General features: G+C 38.0%; 1 non-coding gene across 1 annotated transcript; it reads right to left on the bottom strand.

Moving 5' to 3' along the window:
• Window positions 1–5,426: 5,426 nt before the first annotated feature.
• On the bottom strand, window positions 5,427–5,499 carry TRNAK-CUU (transfer RNA lysine (anticodon CUU)). The gene has a single exon. It is a non-coding gene; the product is annotated as a tRNA-Lys (tRNA).
• Between the last annotated feature and the right edge of the window lie 383 nt (window positions 5,500–5,882).

The raw sequence follows: 5,882 nt of genomic DNA, 5'->3' as shown, positions 1-5,882 counted from the left end.
TAGAATTCATAACTGATAACATTAGTAAAATGATGCAACATAATACAGATTTCGGACTTCAAGCAGCTCTTAACGGGTAAATATAAGTGCAAACGAAAAAGAAAATAAAGAGGCTAAATGAAGCTAATTCAAAATTAGATAAACGTGCAAAAAAATTTCAAGAAACACAGATGAAAGGATGAAACTTCGTTAACTTCAACCACGGAATAATGCAACATATAAATTGTTATGCATTGGATGGAAACTATACCCTTCATGGACTGTGGGTATAATTGAGCAGCACTGGAGGAATTATGAGCCAAACTGACCTGCCCCTCGCTTGGCTAAAGAGTTCAATGCAGGTGTATCGAAGTGATCAGACTGGAACTTATCCTGATGTTACCAGGAAACGCAGACTACATTCGTAAAGTGCACAGATTAAATCATTAAAATAATGAATACTATTAAAGTCACGGATGAGAATAATCGTAATTTGGCTGAATGATTGAATAATATACTTCACACTCAAAGATCACAATGATACTATATCCTAGTCTTCGCTTGGACAGCCAGGAATTTCTCTCAGGTACTAATTCGCAGGCAGGTAGTTAAAATAGTTATCAATTCATTGGGCCGGAGATAGGAGGAGTCAGTTGCATTAAAACATTAATACGTACGTGGAGACTATTCTGTCTCAAAGTCATAAGCCATTTTTACCCATTTTCTCACAAACAAAAAATCATATTATTATTAATTTAGTTTTTTCTTTTTTAAATAAGTGTGTTCTCTTCTTTCTGTTTTTCCCTCCACCTCCTATTGTTTCTTGCTTAAGAACGTCGCATTCAAGTTAAATACACCTTAGTTTTACCAGACCACTGAGCTGATTAACAGCTCTCCTAGGGCTGGCCCGAAGGATTAGACTTATTTTACGTGGCTAAGAACCAATTGGTTACTTAGCAACGGGACCTACAGCTTATTGTGGAATCCGAACCACATTATAGCGAGAAATGAATTTCTATCACCAGAAATAATTTCCTCTAACTCTTCATCAGCCGGCCGAGGGAATTGAACTCCGGCCCATCGAGTGACAGTCTGAAGCTCAACCGACTCAGCCAACGAAGGGCTTTTAGAAATTTGAATTTCAAGTCAATGGCCTCTGTGCACTTGTTCCATATGAATAGGGTTCATCTTCTGAATAATAATAATAATAATAATAATAATAATAATAATAATAATTGAACTGTATGGTGCGCCCACGTAGCGTAAAACACTGACTTTTTGAAAACAAGTCAACGACCGTGAGTGAGGAATAACACATCTTGGGTCATTGCTGGATAGTCATATGAAGCACTGGTTAGGACTACCAGTAAGTCATTGATTTGTTTTCGGCTTGTTTGTAATGTGTGCTCACGAGGTTCCTGACACGTGTTAATGACATGTTTTACAGAAAAAACTATGTGCAATTGTATTTTTGCTGGGCGCGCTTTCATGAGTCTCATTCATAAATTACTTATCTCGTGTGGTTTCTCTATTTCTGTCGTATAGTTTATTCTTTCCCGTTTCTTTTTCTGTATCGTACTGGTTTCTCCATTGGATCCCTTGGGCTTGTAGTATTCTACTGTTTCAACTGTTAGACTAATGATAATACTTTTGCAGCAATGCGCACTACATTATACCAAAAAGAGCATGAACAACTCTACTTTATCAAGTTGATATAGTAGGATTCCCATAGCATATAGCAACAATGTAGAATACTTAGCTCTTAAAGGTACAGTGTTTCTCTCTGTTGCAGATATAATTCGGACTGTGGTCTGCTGAGTGTACCCATACCTGCATGCAGACGGCCCCGGCGTTCTATCTTTGATTTCTTTTATCTTTCTCTTGCCTTCAAAAGCATGCTTATTATTTATTGAAGATTAAATATGCCAGATCATTATTTTATGACCACTGCCACCCAGTTGGTGTGGTTGAACAGTAGTTCTAGTGTTTTCCCACACGGCGCCTTGGCTTCTGACCTGAGGCTTCACACTGCCTTGTCTAATTGCGAATTCATAAATCTGATATCGTGACTGACCCGATCTAAAAACTGAATATCTATAATTTATACTAAAAGTTTATAACAGAAACATTTTACTCAGACATGTTATGGATATTGTAGTTGTTCCATAGGTCCTTCTTAAACTAAAGGGCTGTTTCTCAGAGCATTATTTTGGATAATCATTAACTGTATTGGTGTCAGTGTTCAGAGTATGTTTGTTTGAGTGCCATGGCATATACTTTTAAATGTTTTGTAATTCCTTGCAGCTTACCTTCCACCGAACATGGAAGAATAGTTTAGGATCGTCTGGAAGTAATATGTATTAATTTTATCAAAGCGTTGTAAAGTAGTATGTCCATTTTACCATGGGTCGTGTGATCCGTTAAGCCACATTGGGTTTGGTCAGTTCTTGGATCACCGCCAGTGAATGACAGTGAGTTAAATATTTGCTAGGTCTCTCAGTCAGTGAGGTAAAGCTGCATTGGATATGGCCTCTACGTTTGTGACTACAATGAAAGCCAGGTACTGTTAGTACATAACCTCCCATCGCCATTTGTGGAGTATGGATGTAGATGGGGCTTGACAACCTTGTCTCACAAATCAATGCTCAGGAGCTTGCAAAAGGCCTTAGGAGATTAGTGTGAGTAGGAGGTGGTCACAGAAGGCTTGAGATACCAACAGAATCAGTTGTGTAGCAGGTTGTTGGGAGTTAACCTGTAGGTTTTATCCCACAGGTTTTTCTAATGCTATACAATTCGCCTTTTTGCCTTCTTAATTTTCGAGCAACTGTCGTTGTTACGTTATTTGTTTAGCTATTTCCAGAGGAAAAAAAGTTACTGTCATTGTTATATTCATCATTTATTGCTGAATCAGGGATGATTTCCCCGTGCTGAAAACTTCCACCACATGAGCTGAGTTGCATACCTACTTAGAAAATTCATCAGCAGTGATCAAAACCCCGTGTACACCAGAACCACTCACCTCCAACTTGCGCTCAGACACTCTTCCTGGATATTCACACCGGTCCATGCAGTATTTCTCGCATTTGCTTCCACCCAGCACTTTCAGTCTTCTTCTTCGCCTTCCCCCAAAAAACTCCTCTGAATTGAACGCTCCGTTTGGTAATTTGAAACACTCCATTCATGTCCAAAATAAATCACAGCACTCCGATCCATCTTTTCACATAAGCTAACATTTTTACGACTGATTTACACCCGTCTTTTCAGTGCTTACTCCTCAAATACCCCATAAACAGTCCATCTCATCAGCTTCAACATTTCCTATTTATTCCCACACGTCATCCACGCTATACTTCCATAAAGGAAAACTGGCACAACCGTCTCTTTAAACATTCCAGCTTTAGCTTCTCTCCTTTTCCAGTTCATTTTCTAATGCTCAGTTACCTGCCTTGCTTTACCTGTGTAGTGAATCCTCTCACCTTTCATTCTGAAATCATAAATTTCTTTTAATTCACAAAACCCATACGAATTATTTGGTTTCATTCTTCCTCTAACTTTTTGTTAATTTGTCTATATCGTACTTGTTTACATTAATCTTCGTAACCTGAGTTTTGCTCACATTTATTTCCATATCCAGCTTTCTCTTTATGTAAACACTTTTAGACTGTAACTAGTCTTTGCAGTTTTTCTTCACTCTTCCCATTCGAGACTGCGTCGCCTTAGAACATCAGTCTTTGATATAGTATTGAAGACCCATTTTCTTGTCATTCTACTAAGTATCTTTATCTACTTTACTTTCTCTGACTTCTCGTAGTATACTGTCTATAAAAATGATTAAATAGTCATGGAGGCAGAGCGCATTCATGTGGTCAGACCCAGTTTTACACAGAACGATCTCTCTCCTGTCATTTCATTCAGATTGTGACGCACGCCACCCTTTCATCGTAGCCGTTTTATGACGCTCAATAAATTACTTTCCACACGTTATATTCTTAACACTCCTCCCTCGGCATCTATCAGTTTTAACATACTCTTTTTCGCCTTTACTGTCAAAACTCTCACATAGCTGATTCATATCAAACACTTGATCCACACAGTGCCTTCGTTGCATAGGCCTACATAAGCTTTCCCATCACTCCTTGTCCCCCCCCCCCGTAGGAGGGTAGTGCAGTCAGTGCACCTCACGGGGTGCACTGTAGGCGTTACTTAAGGTTCTTTGCAGTGTCCCTTCGGCCCCTAGCTGCAGCCCCTTTCGTTCCTTTTACTGTACCTCCATTCATATTCTATTTTCTTCCATCTTGCTACCCATCCTCTCCTAACATTTCATAGTGAAACTATGGTTTTCCTCCTTTTACACCTTTCAGACTTTTCTACGCTCATCTTCCGTTTCAGCCCTGAATGACCTCATAGGTCCCATCGCTTGGTCTGTGGCCTAAATTCTATATTCCATTCCATTCCATCACTCCTTGTCATATAACTTACTCTCTGAATCAGAAGCCTCCCATTCCGTTTTCCGTTATTTGCTTAATCATGCGTATTAAATATATTGTTGAAAACGTTTTCTATTTCTTGCTTGATCGTGGATATCTGATATATTGTTCAAAACGTTTTCCATTATTTGCCTGATCGTCGATATCTCTGATATATTGTTGAAAACGTTTTCCATTACTTGTTTGATCGTGGATATCAAATATATTATTTAAAACGTTTTCCATTATTTGCTTGATCGTCGATATCTGATATATTGTTGAAAACATTTTCCATCATTTGCGTGATCGTGGATTTCTGGTATATTGTTGAGAAAGTTTTCCATTACTTGCTTGATCGTGGATATCAAATATATTATTTAAAACGTTTTCCATTATTTGCTGATCGTCGATATCTGATATATTGTTGATAACGTTTTCCATTACTTGCTTGATCATGGATTTCTGGTATATTGTTGAGAAAATTTTCCATTACTTGCTTGATCGTGGATATCAAATATATTATTTAAAACGTTTTCCATTATTTGCTTTATCGTCGATATCTGATATATTGTTGATAACGTTTTCCATTACGTGCTTGATCGTGGATTTCTGGTATATTGTTGAGAAAGTTTTCCATCAATTGCTTGATCGGGGTTATCTGATCTGTTGTTGACCTAACTACTGCATTTTTAAAAGTACATTAGTACAGGCCACGGACTTAGCTTATTCTCTATATAATCTTTTGCTCTAGAGCATTTTGGTAAATGGGAGATTGCGTTCCTATTCACGCGTGATTATATTATAGAGATTTTCTATCATTTGAGCTGGTGTGATGTCATTGTTCCTTGTGCCTACCATTTCATCCATTATTCAGTAATTTGAATATACCTTATCCGTGCAGGTTGTTCATGTTTTAGTATTTCAGAGAGAGAGAGAGAGAGAGAGAGAGAGCTAGCTGCGGTGGCTGGGACAAAATGCCTTCGCCCAACGTGGGGCTCGAACCCACGACCCCGAGATTAAGAGTCTCGTGCTCTACCGACTGAGCTAGCCGGGCTTGGATGCTGTCTTGAGGCTTATTTCTAACAAGAAATCTGATCTCGCTATCAACTCTTCCTTGGTGCATATATATATATATATATATTACATATGTAGAATCTGCTGTTCACTTTTTACCAGATACATATGTAATTGTAATAGCCACAGTGCCCTCTTAACTTCCTCGAATTCTTCGCGCTTTTTTGGGTACGTTTGTCACTACCAAGCCTTAAGATCCAAGCGCAAGAAGCGCGAAGAATTCGAGGAAGTTAAGAGGACATTGTGACTATTACAATTACACACACACACATCTATATATGCAGTATATATCTATATATACAGTGTATATATATATATATATATATATATATATATATATATCTATATATATATATATATATA

Source organism: Macrobrachium rosenbergii, chromosome 18 (genome assembly GCF_040412425.1).
Source record: "Macrobrachium rosenbergii isolate ZJJX-2024 chromosome 18, ASM4041242v1, whole genome shotgun sequence".
Taxonomy (NCBI): domain Eukaryota; kingdom Metazoa; phylum Arthropoda; class Malacostraca; order Decapoda; family Palaemonidae; genus Macrobrachium; species Macrobrachium rosenbergii.
This window is presented reverse-complemented; position numbering and strand designations above follow the sequence as displayed.